The 13045-nt window shown below is 37.0% G+C and overlaps 1 pseudogene; it reads left to right on the top strand.

Annotated features, from left to right (window-relative positions):
• Positions 1-10835: 10835 nt before the first annotated feature.
• Positions 10836-12121, top strand: LOC116467482 (nucleosome assembly protein 1-like 1; annotated as a pseudogene).
• The last annotated feature ends 924 nt before the right edge of the window (positions 12122-13045 follow it).

The following is a 13045-nucleotide window of genomic DNA, read 5'->3' on the forward strand; positions in this document are numbered from 1 at the left end:
AAGTAGACACAATAAAAAATGATAAAGGGGATATCACCACTGATTCCACAGAAATACAAACTATCATCAGAGAATACTATAAATACCTCTATGTAAACAAACTAGAAAATATATAAGAAATGGATAAATTCCTGGACACATACACACTCCCAAGACTAAATCGGGGGAGGTCGAATCCCTGAATAGACCAATAACAAGTTCTGAAATGGAGGCAGTAATTAATAGCCTACCAACTAAAAAAAGTCCAGGACCAGAGGGCTTCACAGCCAAATTCTACCAGAGGTACAAAGAGGAGCTGGTTTCATTCCTTCTGAAACTATTCCAAACAACGGAAAAATAGGGACTCCTCCCTAACTCATTTTATGAGACCAGTATCATCCTGATACCAAAACCTGGCAGAGACACAACAAAAAAAGAAAACTTCAGGCCAATATCCCTGATGAATACCGATGCGAAAATCCTCAATAAAATACTGGCAAACTGAATCCAGCAGCACATCAAAAAGCTTATCTACCACGATCAAGTAGGTTTCATCCATGGGATGCAAGGCTGGTTCAACATATACAAATCAATAAATGTAATCGATCACATAAACAGAACCAATGACAAAAACCACATGATTACCTCAATAGATGCAGAAAAGGCCTTTCATAAAATTCAACATCCCTTCATGCTAAAAACACTCAACAAACTAAGTATTGATGGAACATATCTCAAAATAGTAAGAGCTATTTACGACAAACCCACAGCCAATATCATACTGAATGGGCAAAAGCTGGAAGCATTCCTTTTGAAAACAGGCACAAGACAAGGATGCTGTCTCTCACCACTCCTATTCAACATAGTATTGGAAGTTCTGGCCAGGGCAATCAGGCAAGAAAAAGAAATAAAGGCATTCAAATAGGAAGAGAGGAACTCAAATTGTCCCTGTTTGCAGATGACATGATTGTATATTTAGAAAACCCCATCATCTCAGCCCAAAATCTCCTTAAACTGATAAGCAACTTCAGCAAAGTCTAGGATACAAAATCAATGTGCAAAAATCACAAGCATTCCTATACACCAATAACAGAGAGCCAAATCATGAGTGAACTTCCATTCACAATTGCTACAACGAGAATAAAATACCTAGGAATACAACTTACAAGGGATGTGAAGGACCTGTTCAAGGAGAACTACAAATCACTGCTCAACAAAATAAAAGAGGACACAAACAAATGGAAAAACATTGCATGATCATGGATAGGAAGAAACAATATCATAAAAATGGTCATACTTCCCAAAGTAATTTATAGATTCAATACTATTCTCATCAAGCTACCATGGACTTTCTTCACAGAATTAGAAAAAACTACTGTAAATTTCATATGGAACCAAAAAATGAGCCTGTATAGCCAAGACAATCCTAAGCAAAAAGAACAAAGCTGGAGACATCACGATACCTGACTTTAAACTATATTACAAGGCTACAGTAACCAAAACAGCAGGGTACTGGTATCAAAACAGATATATAGACTAATGGAACAGAACAGAGGCCTCAGAAGTAACATGAAACATCTACAACCATCTGATCTTTGATAAACCTAACAAAAGCAAGCAATGGGGAAAGGATTCCCTATTTAATAAATGGTGTTAGGAAAACTGTCTAGCCACATGCAGAAAACTGAAACTGGACCCCTTCCTTACACCTTACGCAAAAATTAACTCAAGATGGATTAAAGACTTAAACATAAGACCTAAAACCATAAAAACCCTAGAAGAAAGCCTAGGCAATACCATTGAGGACACAGGAATGAGCAAAGACTTCATGACTAAAACACCAAAAGTAATTGCAACAAAAGCCAAAACTGACAAATGGGATCTAATTAAAGAGCTTCTGCACAGCAAAAGAAACTATTATCAGAGTGAACAGGCAACCTACAGAATGGGAGAAAAATTTTCCAATCTATACATTTGACAAAGCGCTAATATTCAGAATCTACAAGGAACTTAAACAAATTTACAAGAAAAAAAATCAACACCATCAAAAAGTGGGCAAAAAATATGAACAGACACTTCTCAAAAGAAAACATTTATGCAGCCAACAAACATATGGAAAAAAGCTCATCATCACTGGTCATTAGAGAAATGCAAATCAAAACCACAAGGAGATACCAGCTCACACCAGTTAGAATGGTGATCATTAAAAAGTCAGGAAACAACAGATGCTGGAGAGGATGTGGAGAAATAGGAATGCTTTTACACTGTTGGTGGGAGTGTAAATTAGTTCAACCATTGTGGACAACAATGTGGCAATTCCTCAAGGATCTAGAACCAGAAACACGACTTGACCAGACGTGCCATCCCATTACTGGGTATATACCCAAATGATTTAAATCATTCTACTATAAAGACACATGCACATGTATGTTTATTGCAGCACTTCACAATAGTAATGACTTGGAATCAACCCAAATGCCCATCAATGACAGACTGGATAAAGAAAATGTGGCACATATACACCATGGAATACTATGCAGCCATAAAAAGAATGAGTTTATGTCCTTTGCAGGGACATAGATGAAGCTGGAAACCATCATCCTCAGCAAATTAACACACGAAAAGAAAACCAAACACTGCATGTTCTCACTCATAAGTAGGAGTTGAACAATAAGAACATATGGGCGCAGGGAGGGGAACATCACACACTAGGTCCTGTCAGGAGGTGGGGGCCAAGGGGAGGGATAGCATTAGAAGAAATACCTAATGTAGATGATGGGTTGATGGGTGCAGCAAACCACCATGGCACATGTATACCTATGTAACAATCCTGCACATCCTGCACGTGTATCCCAGAACTTAAAGTATAATTTTTAAAAATGGCAGTCTAGATGAAGAATTGGACTAATGCCCTCAGTGTCTCACCTTGTCTATGTATCGTCTGTGTTCATTACACAGACCAGCCCATAGCAGCATAGGCAAACTGCTGTCTATGGGGTAAGATCTGAGAATTTCCTAACCTCCAAAATTTCATCCATCATCTACTTGAAATAAAATCCTTAGAGTTGCTGTTCCTTCCAATCACTCATTTGAATTCAAATATTCCTTGGAAGGTAACAGCCTGAAGTCACTATTAGTTAACTCCCAGCTAGGATTACAAGACAGATAGCTCTGTGGGATCACAACACTGAGTGGGTGTTTCCATACCCCATGAGCTGGCACCTGGAGCTGGGTCACCAGACCAGAGTGGGAGGGATCTTTAAGTAGAGCAGAGAGGATGCAAAGCTAATTTTGCCTTTGCCACTATGTTCAGGAGCTCCCAACTTGGCCCTGCTAGAGCTGCTTTGACAGGTATCATAAATACCTCCTATGGTTTACAGAAAATCTCTAATTTTTATTTGGTTTAGCTAATGCTGTATCCATGCAACAAGAAAACCACCAATTTAAAAAGTGAGAAATTTAGTTAATCAAGAAGTTGTTTTGGCTTCAAGACACCAATTAGTTTGGCTGATTTGTCACGGATTTAATGAAAAGTTCTGGGGTCATGTAGTTGCAATCCAATTAAACATTGTTTCTTTCCACCTCTCCCCTGCTGGGGACAGTGGAAAACAACTTAGCAGTTAGGCTTAAATTGGGAAAATGATGATAGGCATCAAAAAGATTTCAGAAAAATTAGGTTTTTCTTTCAACTTCTCAAATTCATACCTTTTCCTTTTAATTGTGCTATGCCAGCATTTACAGACAAACTCTTAAAAACTAACTTTGCATTCAAATTGACTATTTCAGAAAGGAATTATTGAGCTTGCATTTTCTAGGTTGATCACCTTTCAGGCAAAAAAAAAAGGGGGGGGTCCAGTTTGTTTTCAGAATAGCGTTAAAGAGTCCTAACTCCAGTCCACTAATTCTGAAAACAAGAGTAGTTATAACTATTTGAGATTTCACTTAGATAAAAAGTCACATACAGTTATATTGTGCTTATTAATGGATGAAATAGTAAAAGATGATTAACAGGCATAATTATTTGACTGCCGTTATAAATCAGAACAAATAAAATGTTCCTATTTCTAGATCTGTGGGAAGAATTTCCAGAATAAAGTGAAAAACATTGAGATGACACTCAGATCACCAGTAAAAGGTCTAAGAAATCATCAGAGAAAAAGAACCACAAATGCAATTGATCCTCAGAATCCTGCTGCTCACCTACCCTTTCTGATTGAACTTGCTGACTAAGTCAACTCTCTTAAACTATTCACTAACACACCCATTGCTCTACATACTAAAAAAGAAAATAACTTTTTGAAATAAGGTTTAAAAGAGGTATATTGTACAACATGGTGACTACAGCCAACAATGATATACTGTATTCTTGAAAAACACTGAGAGTAGATTTTTTAGTGTTCTCACCAAAAAAAAAACTATGTGAGATAATGCATATATTAATTAGCTTGATTTAGCCATTCCACAATGTAACGTATTTCAAAACATCACAATGTACATGACATATACAATTTTACTTGCCAATGTAAAAAATAATACAGACACCCTAAACTCCTTTAAAAAATAAAGATTAAGTTTTTTCCCTCTGGCCATCAGTTGCCTTACCATTCTCCCCCATCCCATCAAACTGTTGGGAATGTGTTTATCGTTTTTATTAGCTAACATTTATTGACTATTTACTGTATATCTGGCAAAAATGCTAAGTATTTTGCATGTAGTATTCCAAAGGGAAAGGGTCTTTTATAATCAATATATAATGCATCACATTACATTATAGTGGCTATGAATTAAGTTTATGGGGAGTAAAAGAGAATAAAGAGACAATGGCTCATAAATGTTTTTCCTAAACTCTCTTTAAACCACAATGTATCAATCTTTTTACTATTCCAGATTGAAATTTAAGGGAAAAAATGTTTAAATATGTTAAACACATAATAATTCTGGGAGCTTACATATGAAATTATCATGTTTCAAAAACTCCCAATACAGTTGTAGGAGGTGAGATTCCACATTAAAATATATCAATTGACAGAACAGCTTTGAATATTGAAAGCATTTATGTTACAGACTGGCAGTAAGAGTTGGCTTACTAGCTGGCTGATCCTTCAAGTTCTCATCTTAGAGTTCCAGAAGGTTTCTACGAAGTTTCTTACACTGGGAAACTTTTAAGATTTCAAAACAGGATTTGTTTTCTCATCATTTTCCCTGACAAACTTTTAACATTCTGTTTCCAAATAGATGAACAAATCATTTCACAAATGGCAAGTGGTGAAGCTGTACTTACTGGAAAGATAAAGATGCAAACAAACCTGCCAACACAAAACATCAAATTTCATAAGGGTTCAGACAAAAAAAAATTGCTATTGATTGGACTTGATGCACATATATGTCAGCAGCCTTAAAGCTCTGTTCCATGAAGCATTTAAGTGACTGCAACTAAAATTATTCCAAATGAGTCAGAAAACAGGTTGTTCCAAATAAGCAAAAGTCTATCTTCTTAATAATATATTAAATTTTGTCCTTGTACCTCTATTTTTATATTGAGGCCCCTCTTGATTTTTCTCTTTTATGCAACTTCGTTTTTACTGTGCATTTCCATATTTTACCCCATTATAAGTGTCTGTAATTCTGTAGATCATTGTGGTAGTTTTTCTTTTTATTCCCAATTATTTGCTGATCCTTCTAGTGGGATGATTTTGCTTTCTGCTCCATTGATGTCAGGCCTGGCCATGTGGGTTGCTTTGGTCCAGAAAATGGGATGAAAATCATGGCACCATTTCCAAGCTTAAGCTTTGAAAGTGACCACATGTGACCTCTATGTCTTTCACCTCTGCCAAGAACACAGTCACGTCCCAGGTAGGCACCTCTTTGGCCTGAAGCATGGAGGAGAAGCACAAGTAAGATGAACGAGAAACAAATCCACATTGTTGTAAGCCTCTGAGGTCTGGAATTCACCCAGTATTCCTTAGACTACTGTTGACTAAGGCAATCAATGGCCTTCACATTTTTTAACTGTATATATCCTAAAATAATTTTGAGAAACTACAGGTCTCCTCTAAATTGTTAAAGTGAACAGCTAAAGCTTTCCATTTTATGCCTTAAAATATTCAAAAGTTGTCATTTGCAGCACATTGTAAAAATCAACCATTTAAATAAAACTATTCCATCATTCTTTCAAACATGCCAAATTGGGTAAAATATCTAGTCATAAGACAAGTTATGATATGCTTTAAAATGACATAAATAAGTTTTATTTGATAGTTAGAAAATTTACATCATTCCTTTTTGCTCCAGAACTTATATTTTTCAATTTACTTTCCCCACAAAGTCAAATTCTGATATTATTAGTCACCTATTCAAACTCTTTCAAAATCAAATCCATTACTCTTTTTTCACTTTTGTAGATGTACGCAATTAAAAAATTCTTCACATAGGTAAGTAAATTAGAATGAAAAAAATTTTGCTTCTGACTTAAATGCCCAAAATTATATTGCAATCTGTCAAAACTTATTTTAATGTTTTATTGGCTGACAACTCAATTAGATTCTCCTTTAATTTTGTCAAAACCTAAGAATTGTAAATGAGTTTTAAAATTATTCATTATCTAGTCACTATACTCATTCACTTAATTTCTGAGAATTATTTTTAAATGGCTTTACCGAGGCTTATCAACAAATATATAATTATACCTGCTACTCTACATGAAAACATTTTGTGTAATCTAATATAGAATGAATTTGGAAAACCAAAATATTGTTAATTACAGTACTCCTTACTCAAAATATTTTTGATAACTTTTTTTTTTTGAGACAGAGTTTCACTCTTGTTGCCCAAGCTGGAGTGCAATGGCATGATCTCGGCTCACTGCAACCTCCATCTCCTGGGTTCAAGCAATTCTCCTGCTTTAGCCTCCCAAGTAGCTTGGATTACAGGCACGAGCCACCGCACCTGGCTAATTTTTTGTATTTTTAGTAGAAACGGGGTTTCACAATGTTAGCCAGGCTGGTCTCAAACCCCTGACCTCAGATGATCTGCCCACCTCGGCCTCCCAAAGTGCTAGGATTACAGGCGTGAGCCACCACGCCCAGCTGATAACATATTTTTATCTGATCATTCAATATATTCATCCAAACCTCATAACTACAGACTCAGCTCTGTCAACTTATGGAGATATCGACCACGCAAAGTCAGTCGTCATTACAAAACCAATCAATCAAATTGGATTTGCTTTCTATTAGAAAAAGTCTGTCCTCATTTTTCAATCTAAGTAACTGTTAACACATGTTCTTGTAACAAGCATCTCACTTCTGAATTCTAACATAGATATATTTATTGAAACAGACTTTTTCCATGAGGTTGCTACCTGGACAAAATAAGGCTTCTCTAACCTTCAATATTCCCAAGCATCTTTAGGAACAACCACGTTTTACTGCCATGTCTCTTCCTTCTGTTGTGAGCACTGTCACATACCAGGTAGGAGCTGCTCTGTGACTGCATCCTGAAGTGAAGAGAGACTGGAGCATATTCTCTTCATTCTCCTCTCATGTGCCTCTCCCCGGGAAGTATTGTAGTCATTGACAAGTAGGGGATATAAGAAAATGTCATCGCTTCTGCTACCCTACTTGACAATATATTTGAGTTTGGAGCATTGCCACAGAAGCTGAAATACCATTTCTAATGCCACAGTTTTCACCCCACAAACATATGTAAAAGACAGAGAAAGTCATAAAATCCTTTAATCAGTGAAATCATCATCATAATTGATATTTTTCATTGGATTGGAGATTTTTATACCCCTGAACTATTCACTGTGGTAAGATTTCAGAGGTGTGAATTTATGCCTTTCTTTTGGAAAGTGAAAACAAAGGCAGAAAAGAAGGATGCACGTGGCCTCCTGAATTGCAGGCTCCTTTCCAAGACAATAAATCACAGAAAAGAGTATGTATGGATGTTGAACATATGTAAACTGATGCTCTTAGAACAATTTGTTCCCATGTAGCTTTTGGAAGGATTTCCTATTCCCCAACAGGTACCAGGACCCACAGTGTTGCTGTAGACGTCAAAGCAACTGGGAAGATTATATGTAATTCAGAATTCTTGAAAAATAAGACATTTTATTCTCTACTATGTGCATGAATTTTCTATTACTGTATAACAAACATCAGCAGAAGAAAATATACATTTATTACTTCACAGTTTCCATGGGTCTAAGTACACACAATCCCAGCACATCTTCACTGGGTCTTCAGCTCAGGGTCTCACATGGCTGCCTCAAGATGTCAGCAGGTGCTGCTATCTGAGGCTGAGATCCTCTTCCAGGCTCACTGGTTACTGACAGGATCCAAGTCTTAGGATTGTAGGACTGAGGCTCACTCTCTCCTAGAGGCTATATGTGTTCCCTGCCATATGACCTTCTCCACAATGTGGCAGTTTGTTTCCTTAAAGCCAGCAGGAAAACGTCTCTGCTGCTTCTTTTCTCTCTACCTCTAGACCCTCCTCTAAAAGGCTCAACTGATTAGGTCAGGCCTACCAAAGTAATTTCCCTTTTGGTTAACCTAAAGTGAACTAATTAGGGGGTTTAATTACATCTGTAAAATTCCTTTAACTTTGCTATATAATGTAACATAATCCAAAAAGTAATATTCCATCATTTTTGCTATGGTCTACTGATTAGACGCAAGCTACAGGATCCACCCATAGTCAAGAAAAAAGAGTTTTACAAGGGGTGAGTCATTGGGCATCATCTTAGAATTCTGCCTACCACACTATTTAAGCCAAAAATAACATTAAAATTATCAATATAACAAACATGGAGTGTTTTCTTCAAGTTTAGAATATAAAATCTAAAGGACGGCCCCTAGAGCACTCATTATTTAGTGACTTAGAAGGATTACAAGGGAAATTAGTTTACAACATAGATTTTCCTAGCCCCATCCCTAGAGATTCTAATTCAGCTGGCAAAGAGTTGACCAGGAATCAACATTTTAAATAACTTCTCCCTGATGATTCTGATATAAGCTCTGACCACACATTGAAAACCCCTAAATAGTGCTTCCGTAATTAAAGAATGACTTAAATTTTCCTATGGCTTTGCAGTTTGGGCCAAAGAATTCCTCCAAATGGGCTTCTTAGTCCCTTTGTTTTATAAAAGCTATATTTCACAGGCTCCACCTCTCTGCTTAGCACCTAACATATTGAGAAACCTTTATATAGGCTCAGGAAGTACCCTTCTGTGTAGATACAGTCCTTCTTGTAAGAGTAAGCAGACATCCTTCTCTCTGCTGTAAACCAAATTTAAAAATAGCATACAGTGAATAGAAACCTGGTTTCTTCTCCAACTGGAGTTTCTACCATTCTTCAGAAAAGAATGGGAAAGGACAAAAGTCTAACTCTAAAGCAGGCCAGGAAACTCCCTTAAGCAGTGACCACTTCATTTATATGTTCCCTGCTAAGACTCTTGCTGCTTTCTGAAGATAGGACCTCTTTGGACACTCTTTGGTCAAAATAGGGTGGGAAAGCAGTGGTGGCCCCAGTGATGTGCCTCTCTATTTTCCAGATAGACTCTACCTAACTTATGAGACACAGCAAAAGTTCAAGGTGGTATGTAACTTGGGTTAGATTGAATTGTAAGACCTTCAAATGCCAGAGTTTTTCAGAGAAGAAAAACACTGGGAAAAGTTTAGAAGTTACTGAGGGACATCAGGACATCAGTAGACATCATCAGCATCAGTTACAGATACCCAAGGAGTAATAAGGTGCCATAAAGACAAGTAAGAAGAAACCCACAGCACTTGATTCACTCAACTAATAGCTGTTGAGTGCTTATAATGTATTGCATCGTGCTCTAAGCATTATCATGGCCCCTCTACATTTTGCACTAAAGAGAAGAGGTTTGCTTTCTCACTGCCTGGTTTTGCCACTTCTTGAAAAGCTTATAAAACATACCATACTCCTCTCAGCATAGGATCACCTGTGATCAAAAGAAAGAAGGGTGCTTTGACAACTGTTCCTTACTCCCTCTTAACCCAAGGATACCAAACCAGGCCAATTACAGCTCCCCCTTGCAACTTGACCTTGACTTCTAAGGAAAATTCTCAAAGATAGAAAAAGAGGCAGATCAGTGTGACTCTTAGGAAGCAGGGAATAATGCATGTGGCTCAGTCCCCAGGTAGGTAACCCAGAGACAATAGGTAAAATAAAGGAACCAAGACTTGCAGCCTCATAAGATGGTGGAGGTTGAAACATGCACTGTTCTACTTTCCCCACATGTTAAACTGGCAGTTCACACTGGCTGACCCAAGTAAAATATGTGAGTAGGCGAAATGTGACTGTGTCAACCCAACCTTCCAGATCATATCTACATTCTTGCCCTGCCATAACCCTTCCTATGTGTCCATGTTATCCTTCCTGGATTCCACGTACTATATCCTTGAGTTCTCTTCCTATTAAAAAAAGTTCTCAGGAAAGAATCAGAAAGCCATTTGTATGACCTTAAAATACAGGTTGATTTTTTTAATCTTTATTTTTATTGTAGTGTAACAAATTATAGTTGTATATATTTATAGAGTACAATGTGATGCTATGATTTATGAATACAGTGTGAAATAATTAAATCAACCTAATTAACATATTCATGACCTCAAATACTTATCATGTTTTGTGGTGAGAACACTTGAAACTTACTCTCAGTGATTTAGAAATGTGCAATGGATTATTATTTGCTATATTTGAAAATTTTAGTGGTGAAAATTACCTAATCAGTTGTCACTACTGTATCTAGAAACCAATCTTGAAAATGTGTGATGGCTTTTTTAGCGCCATCTGCTCGTGGAGCCGCCGCTGCAACCCTGAGTCACTGCCTGAGCAGCTCTGGCCGCCTGACTCCCCATACTAGCTGCCAATATTTGGAGTTCTTACAACATGGCAGACATTGACAACAAAGAACAGTCTAAACTTGATCAAGATTTGGATGATGCTGAAAAAGTAGAAGAAGAAACTGATGAAGAAACAAAAAATCAAAGCACATCAGCTAACTGTTCAGGTGATGCAGAATCCTCAGATTCTTGCAGCCCTTCAAGAAAGACTTGATGGTCTAATAGAAACACCAACAAGATACATTGAAAGCCTGCCTAGGGTAGTTAAAAAACGAGTGAATGCTCTCAAAAACCTGTAAGTTAAATGTGCACAGATCGAAGCCAAATTCTATGAGGAAGTTCACAATCTTGAAAGGAAGTATGCTGTTCTCTGTCAGCCTCTATTTGATAAGCAATTTGAGATTATTAATGCAATTTACAAACCTACAGAAGAAGAATGGGAGCCAGAAGAAGAAGATGAGATCTCAGAGGAGTTGAAAGAAAAGGCCACGATTGAAGATGAGAAAAAGGATGAAGAAAAAGAAGATTCCAAAGGAATTCCCGAATTTTGGTTAACTGTTTTTAAGAATGTTGACTTGCTCAGTGATATGCTTCAGGAACATGATGAACCTATTCTGAAGCACTTGAAAGATATTAAAGTGAAGTTCTCAGATGATGGCCAGCCCATGAGTTTTGTCTTAGAATTTCACTTTGAAGCCAATGAATATTTTATAAATGAAGTGCTGACAAAGACATATAGCATGAGGTCAGAACCAGATGATTCTGATCCCTTTTATTTTGATGGACCAGAAATTATGGGTTTTATAGGGTGCCAGATAGATTGGAAAAAAGAAAGAATATCACTTTGAAAACCATTAAGAAGAAGCAGAAGCACAAGGGACGTGGGACAGTTAGTACTGTCACTAAAACAGTTTCCAATGACTCTTTCTTTAATTTTTTTGCCCCTCCTGAAGTTTCTGAGAGTGGAGATCTGGATGCTGATGCTAAAACAATCCTTGCTGCAGACTTTGAAATTGGTCACTTTTTACTGGAGTGTATAATCCCAGGATCAGTGTTATACTTTACTGGAGAAGCTATTGAAGGTGGATGATGATGATTATGATGAAGAAGGTGAAGAAGCGGATGAGGAAGGAGAAGAAGAAGGAGATGAGGAAAATGATCCAGCCTACGACCCAAAGAAGGATCAAAATCCTTCCTCCCAAAAATGCATACCCTGGCCTAATCACAAAGAAAACAATTTCCAATTAAGGAATATTATACAAAATGTGTAATCAATACTCAAGGTTTTCAAGTCATTAATGACGAGGAAAGTCAGAAATTGTCCACCAAACAAAGCATGAGAAGATATGGCATCTAAATGTAATGTAGTATCCTGGGTGGGATGCTAGAGCAAAAGAAGAACATTAGGTAAAATCTAAGGATATCTGAATGAAGTATGGATTTTAGTTAATAATACAGGCATATTTCTTTTTATTGCACTTTGCTTTATTGCAGTTTGCAGACACTATAGTTTTTAGGAGATGAAGATCTGTGGCAACCCTACATCAAGCAAATTTATTGATACCATTTTTCCAACAGCATGTGCTCACTTCATATCTCTGTGTCAGCATTGTATAGTCACGAAGTATTTTTTAACCAAGGTATGTACATTGCATGTACATAATGCCATTGCACACTTAATATACTACAGTATAGTGAAAACATAACTTTTATATTCACTGGGAACCAAAAAAAATGTGTAACTCACTTTATTGTGATATTCACTTTATTGTGGTAGTCTGAAACCAAACTTGTAATATCTCTGTGGTATGCCTATAATATATTAATGTTGGCTCATTAATTATAACAAACATACCATACTAATGTAAGATATTTATAAGAGGAAAAACTGGATATGGGGTGTGAGAAACACATTTAACAATCCAAACTGTGTCTCTGGACTCAGAGACACAAAGAACAGTGGAAGCAAGTCTTTTAATGGTGATCTTGCAAGATCAGGTGTCTGGTAGGCAGGCACATCTGAAGCAGTTACAGCAGGTAATTTATCTCCTAGCATGCAAGTCCCTCCCCCAGTTCCTCATTGGTCGAGTGCTATGGGGTTAAAATCTTCCTGGATGTCACCTAGGTTTCATTATCCCCCTTATAAGATTATACCCCAGTCCCTTTCCCCACTTAAGTTTTGATTTCCCAATAAT

The sequence above is a fragment of the Hylobates moloch genome, unplaced genomic scaffold (genome assembly GCF_009828535.3).
Source record: "Hylobates moloch isolate HMO894 unplaced genomic scaffold, HMol_V3 SCAFFOLD_4, whole genome shotgun sequence".
NCBI classification, from domain to species: Eukaryota; Metazoa; Chordata; class Mammalia; order Primates; family Hylobatidae; genus Hylobates; species Hylobates moloch.